The sequence below is a fragment of the Bufo gargarizans genome, chromosome 8 (assembly GCF_014858855.1).
Source record: "Bufo gargarizans isolate SCDJY-AF-19 chromosome 8, ASM1485885v1, whole genome shotgun sequence".
Lineage (NCBI taxonomy): Eukaryota > Metazoa > Chordata > Amphibia > Anura > Bufonidae > Bufo > Bufo gargarizans.
This window is the reverse complement of record NC_058087.1, coordinates 52,331,665-52,342,224: the sequence shown is the minus strand read 5'-3', so window position 1 is coordinate 52,342,224 and position 10,560 is coordinate 52,331,665. Positions and strand designations below refer to the sequence as shown.

At 41.3% G+C, this 10,560-nt stretch overlaps 1 protein-coding gene across 1 annotated transcript in view; it reads right to left on the bottom strand.

Moving 5' to 3' along the window:
• Positions 1–724: 724 nt before the first annotated feature.
• Positions 725–10,560, bottom strand: part of RBM44 (RNA binding motif protein 44) — a 77,116-nt gene continuing 67,280 nt past the window's right edge. The window contains exon 10 of the mRNA XM_044304752.1: positions 725–2,031. The gene's annotated coding sequence lies outside the window, so the exon portion shown is untranslated. The remainder of the gene's footprint in view (positions 2,032–10,560) is intronic.

Below are 10,560 nucleotides of genomic sequence, written 5' to 3'. Positions count from 1 at the left end.
CAGGATATGAGAGTGTTTCTCCCTCCTCCCCTTTGTAAATTGGCATTTTGAAAATTGTATTTTGCAAAGACATCTTTAATGAGCAAGAAACAGAATACATCGGTAATTATAGTTATGTTCTAAACTGTGTACTGAATAGACACACAAAGAAGATTCAAGACAAACAGCAGTTTGATGGTGGCGTCCACGTAGTAAGAATTTTTTCTAATAAATTACACCGTGGTAAAATGTTGAGATATAAAAAGTATATTGCAAAGCTATTAACATTTTAGGTTTACTGACTGGCGTGGAATTTCCCTTGAATAAGAAAGTTAAAGGGGTTTTCCGAGACTTTAATACTGATGACCTATCCTCTGTATAGGTCATCAGTATGTGATCGGTGGGTGTCAGACACCCTGGACCTTCGCCAATCAGCTGTTTGAGAAGGCAGCAGTCCACGCAGTAGTGCTGCGGCCTTCAGCTTTTCCTAGGCTGACTGACAACACGTTCATCGGTCACATGGCCTAGACACAGCACAGTCCCATAGAAGTGAATGGGGCTGAGCTGCGATATCAAGCACAACCACTATACAATGTACACTGCTGTGCTTGGTGAGCACAGAGAAGGCCACGGCTCTCACAGGTGGTGCTTTCTCAAACAGCTGATAGGCAGGGGTCCTGGGTGTCGGACCCCACCGATCAGATACTCATGACTAGAGATGAGCGAACTTGTGTTTAAAGTTCAGAGTACAAGGTTCGGGTTATGTGTACAGATGTGTACCTGAGAACTGTGTGTCTTCTGGACATGAAAAAGACAGGGTTCTCAGACCCTCAATAGGTTTATAGATTATTTCCATTCACTGACTGCAAGTACTGTAATAGGTTTATAGATTATTTCCATTCACTGACTGCAAGTACTGTAATAACTGGTGTGTTGGAAAGAGTTAAAACACAAAGTGGTCACTTTCAATAGTTAAACTTTACCTATTAACACCTCTGAATTTGGCACCTCATAGATGTCAGGGACCTGGACTGATAATGCGTGTTTTAGTTTTTATAGCTCTAAGACATACACAAAACGTGAAAAAAAAAAAAAAAAGTTTAATGCAACATTTCAGGCAAAATGAAAAATCTAGGTTCATCCACAATAGAAGCATCCACCCACCTCTAAAGTCTCAGCTGTGCAGTTATAGTTGCCTAACTTTATGGCTAGGTCGAATGCTCCTTGTCTGGAACCTTTATAGTGGATGACTTACTGTCACAATAGTTAGTCATTCCCTATACAGCTTCCCGAATGATGGAAGCAGGAGATTATTTGATCAGCAGAGACCACTTGGTGGGAGCATGAGGAAGGATGCTTCCACTATGGGCACAAGATACATTTTCAGATTTTGTCCATGATGCCCTTTGTCTAAAGGAAATTAAGTGTAATATTTATTTTTAGGCTGTTTTACTACACTGAAAAAAAAATTATATTTAAATATTCTGCCCCGGTTTAATGTGCAGTGATAGCTAAAGCAAAACTGATTGGGTTGGAAGTTATCCTATTTTGTTTTTTGTCATTAACCAATCATCTAGGGACTCCAGTGTAGGAAGTCTACCTAAGGGTACAGCCATATGGAGTGGTGTGCTGCGGTTCAGATGCAGCCGAGTACCATGTGGCAGTACAAGTGACAACAGCATTATATTAACCGATTAGGACCGCAGTTTATTTGGACTTCATTGCAGATGGCCATGCGGTACTCGGCTGCAAAGCAACTGCATCCCAGCCGCTTTGTGTGGATGTACCCGTACAGAGCGCCTCTCCCACTTAACAGTGCACCAGGCATTAAGTAACCATGTTAAATTTGTAACTGAATTTTCTAAAGCCTTGAACCTGTTTCTGCAAAAATAAACTGAAGGTAGAAAAAAAATACAGATGACTTTTTAAACAAACTGCTAGGAGAAAAGAAACAAGAGATCCTTTCTGTGACGCTGCGGTCAGCTCCAACTATCTTTCAGCTTTTCACTCCACTTTCAGTAGCAAAATGTATGTGGAAGTCTATGGGGAAACCTGTGGAAGAAAAACATGATGTACAACACTGCTAAAAGAACAGATATTTCTGCAGAATAGTCACGTGCATGTTAAAGAGAACCTATCAACACTAAATGCAGTGCAACCTGCAGACAGCAAGTCCTAGAGCAGAAGGAGCTGAGCAGACTAATATATAGTTTTTGTCTGTTCAGTAAAATATGTAGTTCATATAGTATTTTTAAGACCCCATGCACGCATCCATATACGCAAACTGCAGATCTGCAAAGCACAGATGCCAACCAATAGGACATGTTCTTTTTTTGCAGAGATGTGGAACGGACATACAGATGCGGACAAGCACACAGTGTGCTCTACACATCTTTTGCGGCAGCCATAGAAATGAGTGGGTCAGCATCAATCCGAACAAACTAGCCAACTTAAAGGCTATGTACAACTTTGGGGGCAATTTTTTTTTATTATTACATTGTACTCACTTTGAGCTAAAAATAATTTTTCCAATTAGTCTTTATTAGGGTACTTTCACACTTGCGTTGTTTGATTCCGGCAGGCAGTTCCGTTGCCTGAACTGACTGCCTGATCAGGCAAACTGTATGCAAACGGATGTCATTTTTTCTGACTGATCAGTCTGAAAAATGCCTGATCAGTCAGAAAAATGCATTGCAATACCGGATCCGTTTTTCCGGTGTCATCAGGCAAAACGGATCCGTTTTTTTTTTCTTTTCTCATTTTTAAAGGTCTGCGCATGCGCAGACCGGAAGGACGGATCCGGCATTCCGATGAAAAAAAATGCCGGATCCGGCATTCAGGCGAGTCTTCAGTTTTTTTCGCCTGAGATAAAACCGTAGCATGCTACGGATTTCTCTTTTGCCTGATCAGTCAAAACGACTGAACTGAAGACATCCTGATGCAAACTGAACGGATTACTCTCCATTCAGAATGCATGGGGATATGCCTGATCAGTTATTTTCCGGTATAGAGCCCCTGTGACGGAACTCTATGCCGGAAAAGAAAAACGCAAGTGTGAAAGTAGCCTAAACAATATGGAATTATTTTTTGTGTACAGAGCTGACATGTTCTACTAGCTTCCTGTGGACTTTTTGTCTTTTCCTCTGGGGAGCAGATGGACTTCTTGATCTCTGCTTTCTGACATTATAAACACTCATTAACCCCTTCAAACCCCAGGCCAGTTTTCACCTTCCTGCCCAGGCCATTTTTTGCAAATCTGACACATCTCACTTTATGTGGTAATAACTTTGGAACACTTACTTATCCAAGCCATTCTGAGATTGTTTTCTCGTGACACATTGTACTTCATGACAGTGGTAAATTTGAGTCAATAGAGTTAACCTTTATTTATGAAAAAAATCCCCAAATTACCAAAAAAAAATGGAAAATTAGCAATTTTCACAATTTCAATTTCTCTGCTTTTAGGGTACTTTCACACTAGTGTTTTTATTTTCCGGCGCTGAGTTCCGTCCTAGGTGCTCAAATCCGGAAAAGAACTGATCAGTTTTATCCTAATGCATTCTGAATGGAGAGTAATCCGTTCAGGATGTCTTCAGTTCAGTCTTATGTCTTCAAGTTCAGTCTTTTTGACTGATCAGGCTTTTCAGAAAACCGTAGCATGTTGTATTTTTACCTCCGGCCAAAAATCCTGAACACTTTTTCCCATTGACTTGCACTAATGCTGGATCCGGCGCCGTGTGTTCAGTCAAACCGGCTTTTGCAGGTTAAACCCGAAAAAATTGTTAAAGTCCATAAATGGCGGATTCGTTTTTCCAATGCATTTTTTCATTGTGATCAAAATCCTGATCAGGATTCAAATGTAATCCGTTTTCACACGTTTTTCCGGATGCGGCAGGCAGTTCCGGTGTCGGAATTGAACGCCGGATTTAAACAACGCTAGTGTGAAAGTAGCCTAAAAACTGAAAGTGATACCTCATAAAATATTTATTACTTAACATTCCCCATATGTCTACTTTATGTTGGCATCATTTTGTAAATGTCATTTTATTTTTTTAGGACATTAGAAGGCTTAGAATTTTAGAAGCAATTGTAAAAAATGTTAAGACAATTTCAAAAAACTACTTTTTAACCTGTTCCGGACACATGACGTACCGGTAAGTCATGTATAGTTCCGATCACCGCCGCAGGCACCTTGGCTAAATGCTGTGAACCCCCCATGACTGCGATCGCAGCAAACCGCAGGTCAATTTAGATCTGCGGTTTGCTGCGTTTCCAGGTTATTCAGGTCTCTGGGGAACCGATAACCAGGAACAGGATGGTGATCGATGGTGTGATAATACACCACCAATCACCATCCTTAGATCCTGAGTGGTGATGGTGACATCACCTCTCAGGATCGCTCTCTCATTGGCCAGCTGCAGAGGTGGGAGGTTCAAACTACCGCAGCGCTCCTCTCCTCCTCCTTTTGTGTCCGGGACACGCTGCACGTCAGATCGCCGCAAGGATCATCAGAGCCAGCACCCCAATCTGTGCCCCAGCACCCAGGTAATTAGGGAAAGGCTAAGGACAAGTTAGATTAGGCAGGGATATTTTAGGGAAAGTTAGTGAGACCCTCCAGGGGTGCTGCAGCTTGCCCCCCATCCCAACTTTTTTGGGCGCAAGCAGTTTTTTTTTTGTGAGTACGCCGACTGTGGCCGGCACTCTTAGCGTCCGGCCACTGTTAGAGCATCGCACACACCACCGCTTATCAACTTCAGACGGTTGATCAGCGATTTAGACATTTTTTTAAATTTTTGTTAGTTTGTTTTTATTTATTTAGTCTGTCAGGTTTAGGGCGAGTTCGCCCCACACACATGCACACCAAATAAAAGATTTACACCCACGCACACACTCCCCTATGGCCCGCCAGACGTTCTCGGCCGAGGATGACCCCACTTTCCTTTCGTATTCCGCGTCCCCCTCCTCATCTAGCGATAATGATGAGCCCCCAAGGCGGCAGAGACGCCGCCAGGCGGAGCAAGGTGACCGCCATGCTAGGGACCCTGTGGCCCCACCCTAGTATGCGCAGCTCTGGGGCTCGTACTAGTTTTCTGGCTCACCAGTTAAATCCATCGAAGCCCCCTGCCGGTGAACTTGTCTGGTATACCCCAGAGCGTTATGAGCCCGTGACTCCGGATTTTGAAGGCCAACCAGGAATCCAGATTTCCACAGTGGGCTTCACTGAATACGACTGCTAGATAAGCGTTACCACATGTACGTGGATAACTTTTATACTAGCATCCCTTTGTTCCAGTCCCTCGCCGCCAGATCCACGTCCGCTTGTGAGACCGTGCGGAAAAATCAACGCGGCCTCCCTACCCACCCGATACAGGTACCTATCCCAAGGGGTGAGACCCGTGCCCTTACCAGTGGAAACCTGTTACTGGTCAGATATAAGGACAAAAGAGATGTCCTTGTACTGTCCACAATTCATGGTAACGGCATCACCCATGTCCCTGTGCGAGGTACCGCGGCAACAGTCCTCAAGCCCGATTGGATCATTGACTACAATCGGTATATGGGAGTTGATCTCTCTGATCAAGTCCTCAAGCCATATAACGCCATGCGCAAAACCCGGGCATGGTACAAAAAAGTTGCGGTCTACTTGGTGCAGGTTGCCTTGTACAACTCTTTTCTGCTGTCCCGGAGCGCTGGCAACATAGGGACATTTCTCCAGTTCTATGAGGCAGTCCTCAAGGATATGAACTTCTGACCAGGAAAGAGCAGGCCGGAGTACCTCTGAAACTGGAGGTGCCCATATCGTCCCTGGCTAACACTTTCCAGGTGTGGTCCCCCATACTGGAAAGAAGGGACGGACCCAAAAGGTGCAGTGTGTCACAGGAGGGGTGGGGGGGGGGGAGAAACGGAAGGACACCACTACTCAGTGTGACACGTGCACCGATCATCTGGGCCTCTGCATTATTGGTTGCTTCAGGGAGTACCACACTTCCATGGAGTACTAAATTTATATCCCAATTTTGCCACTGACAAACGGATAAAAAACTGGTTTTCAGACTTGACACACTAAAACTAAAATTAATAAAAATAATAAAATTTTTGTAAAACTAAAATAAACAAAAGTAGACATTACGTATCGTCACGTCTGTAAGAATCTGCTCTATAAAAATACCCCCCCCCAACCCCTCAGATGAACACAGTCAAAAAAATAAAAAAAACGGTGCAAAAAAAAAACCTTTTTTTTGTCACCTTATATCACAAATATTGTAATAGCAAGCGATCAAAGAGTCATATGCCCCCCCCCCCAAAAAAAATAGTGCCAATAAAACATCTTCTCATCCCGCAAAAAATGAGCCCCTACCTAAGATAATCGGCTAAAAACAAAAAGAACTAAAAAAAAATTACTCTTAGACTATGGAGATACTAAAATGTATATATTTTTTAAAATAAAATGATAGTATAGTGTAAAACAAATACATTTAAAAAAGTAGACATTTTAGGTATCGCCGCGTCCGAAAGAATCTGCTCTATAAAAATACCCCCCTAACCCCTCAGATGTACAGTGTAAAAAAGAGCAAAAAATAAAAGCAATTTTTAGGCAAATTTTCCATTTTAACCACTTTAAGTCCGCCCATAGGATATAAACCTCTATTTCTGAAAGCACGTTTTAAAACGTCCTTTCAGAAATAGCAGCTGCACGCTAATCGTGCAGCTGCTGATCGGGTTGCCCGCTGTCAGTGACAGCAGGGCAACCCAGAGATAAGGCAGGGACAGTGCCCAGGTGTCCCTGCCTTCTAGATCGCTGCAGACACAGCGCTCACCGAGCGCTGTGTATGCAGAGCAGGAAGCGCTATGCGCTTCCTGTTCCGGCCGGGCGGTCATGTGACCGCCGGGACCGGAGAGTGCAGGAGCTGTGTGAGGTCTCTCACAGACCTCGATCAGCCCTGCTCTGAGACTGTACAGCTCAGAATCATGCTGTACAGCCTCTCTGGGGGGTGCATTTCTCCTGTAATTGGGGCTACTATGTCAGCCCGTTACAGGAGAAATCAACAGTGAAAAAGAAAAGAAAAAGTGAAGCAAATGTCCCCCAGAGGTCTTGTATGACCTTATGGGGGACGAAAAGTGTAAAAAAAAATTAAAAAAAATAAAGGGCTGAAAAATAAAAAAATAAAAAAAGTTTCACATGTAAAAAAAAAAGGTCCCCAAGTAAGGAATAAAAAAAATTAATTTAAAAATAGAGAAAATAAAATAGACATATTTGGTAATGCCGCGTCCGTAAAAACGAGCTCTATAAAAATATCACATGACCTAACCCCTCGGGTGAACACCGTGTAAAAAAAAAAAAAAAAAAAAAAGTCTAAACAAGCAATTTTTGTCACCTTGCATCACAAAAGGAGCAACACCAAGTGATCAAAAGACGCATATGTCCCACAAAATGGTACCAATAAAACCGTCACCTCATCCCGCAAAAAATGAGCCCCTACATAAGAAAATCTCTCAAAAAAAAAAAAAAAAACTATAGCTCTCAGAACATGGACACATTAAAACATAATTTTTTTGTTTCAAAAATGCTATTGTGTAAAACTTTAATAAATGAGAAAAAGTATACATATTAGGTATCGCCACGTCCGTAACAATCTGCTCTATAAAAATGTCACTTGACTGAACCCCTCAGGTGAACGCTGTAAAAATAAATAAATAGAAACTGTGCTAAAACAACCAATTTTTTGGTCACCTTGCCCCATAAAGTGTTATAATGAATGATCAAAAAATCATATGTACCCAAAAATAGTACTAATAAAACTGGCACCTTATCCCCTAGTTTCCAAAATGGGGTCACTTCTTGGGAGTTTCTACTGTAAGGGTGCATCAGGGGGCTTCAAATGGGACATGGCATCTAAAAACCATGTGGAGTTCCTTTTCTTCTGCGCCCTGCCATGTGCCCATACAGCAGTTTATGACCACATGTGGGGTGTTTCTGTAAACCGCAGAATCTGGGTAATAAATATTGAGTTTTGTTTGGCTGTTAACCATCGATGTGTTAAAGAAAAAACTGGATTAAAATGGAAAATCTGCCACAAAAGTTAAATTTAAAAATTTGATCTCCATTTTCCTTTAATTCTTGTGGAACGCATAAAGGGTTAACAAAGTTTGTAAAATCGGTTTTGAATACCTTGAGGGGTGTAGTTTCTAAAATGGGGTCATTTATGGGGGTATCCACTATGTAGGCCCCACAAAGTGACTTCAGACCTGAACTGGTCCTTATAAAGTGGGTTTTGGCAATTTTCTTAAAAATTTGAAGAATTTCTTCTAAACTTCTAAGCCTTCTAACGTCCTAAAAAAATAAAATGACATTTCCAAAATGATGCCAACATAAAGTAGACATATGGGGAATGTTAAGTAATAAATATTTTATGAGGTATCACTTTCTGTTTTAAAAGCAGAGAAATTGAAATTTAGAAAATTGTGAATTTTTGAAATTTTTGGGTAAATTTGGGATTTTTTCTTAAATAAAGGTAAAATATTTTGACTCAAATTTATGACTATCATGAAGTACAATGTGTCACGAGAAAACAATCTCTGAATGACTTGGATAAATAAAGGCGTTCCAAAGTTATTACCACATAAAGTGAGACATGTCAGTTTTGCAAAATTAGGCCTGGTCAGGAAGGGGGCAAATGGCCAGATGGGAAGTGGTTAATCCCCCCCCCCCCCCCCCCCCAATAACAAAGCAAGGGTTAACAGCCAAACAAAACTTAATATTTATGTATGGCTTCTAGAAGGCAGATTTTGATAGCTTTTTTTTTGCACCATGTCCCATTTGAAGCCCCCCTGATGCACCCCTAGAGTAAAAACCTCCATAAAAGCGACCCCATCTAAAAAAACTACACCCCTTAAGGTATCCAAAACAGATTTGACAAATGTCGTTAACCAGTTAGATGTTTCACAAGAGTTATTGGCAAATGGAGATTACATTTCTGAATTTCTATTTCTGGTAACCTTGCCTCACAAAAATGCAATATAGATAAACCAAAAATCATATGTACCCTAAAAATAGTCCAAACAAAACTGCCACCTTATTCTGTAGTTTCCAAAATGGGGTCACTTTTATGGAGTTTCTACTGTAGGGGTGCATCAGGGGGGCTTCGAATGGGACATTGTGTAAATAAACCAGTCCACCAAAATCTGCCTTCCATAAACCACACGGCGCACCGTAGGGTGTAGAGGGAAAGGTGCGCCATGTGGTTTATGGAAGGCAGATTTTGCTGGACTGGTTTATTTACACAATGTCCCATTCGAAGCCCCCCGTGTGCAATAAGCTTAGAAGTTTAGAAGCAAATCTTGAAATTTTTGAGACATTTTCAAAAAAACAATTTTTAGGGACCAGTTCAGGTTCTAAGTCATTTTGCGAGGCTTACATAATAGAAACCACCCAAAAATGACCCCATTCTAGAAACTACACTCCTCAAGGTATTCAAAACTGATTTTACAAATTTTGTTAACCCTTTAGGTGTTCCAAAGGAATTGATGAAAAATAGATACAATTTCAAAATTTAACTTTTTTGGCAGATTTTTCATGCTAATATTTTTTTTTTTTTACAGTTACAAAGCAAGGGTTAAGCGCCAAACCAAACTCAATATTTATGGCCCTGATTGTGTCGTTTACAGAAACACCCCATATGTGGGCGTAACCTACTGTACGGGCACACGGCAGGGCGCAGAAGGAAAGGAATGCCATATAGTTTTTAGAAGGCATATTTTGCTGGACTGTTTTTTTTTTTACACCATGTCCCATTGTAAGCCCCCCTGATGCACCCCTAGAGTATAAACTCCATAAAAGTGACCCCATTTTAGAAACTACAGGATAGGGTGGCAGTTTTGTTTGTACTAGTTTAGGGTACATATGATTTTTGGTTTTACACAATGATTTCTTTTTTGAAACAAATAAAAAAAAAAATTATGTTTTAGTGTTTCCATAGTCTGAGAGCCATATTTTTTTCAGTTTTTGGGCGATTACCTTGGGTAGGGTATGTTTTTGCGGGATGAGATGACGGTTTGATTGGCACTATTTTGGGGTGCGTGTGACTTTTTGATCGCTTGCTATTACACTTTTTGTGATGTAAGGTGAAAAAAAAAATGATTTAGCACAGTTTTTTTTTTTTACGGTGTTCATCTGAGGGGTTAGGTCATGTGATAGGTTTATAGAGCCGGTCGATACGGACGTGGCGATACCTAATATGTATACTTTTTATTTTTTTTATGTAATTTTTACACAATAACAGCTTTTTTAAAACAAAAAACCGAGATTTTTGTATAACTTACCAGTAAAATCTCTTTCTCGCTCTTTCCTTGGGGGACACAGAAGACCTTGGGTATAGCTCATCTCCATAGGAGGCGTGACACTAAGTGAAGACTGTTAAGCCCCTCCTCCACAGCTATACCCTCAGCCTGGAGAGAGAGACTGCCAGTTGCGTGTCCAAGCAGTGAGAAAAGGCAAAGTCCAACAAGGAACCAACAAGCCGACGGGTAACAAAAACTCGGAAACCGTACAGAGAAAAAAAACAATGAATGGGTGGGTGCTGT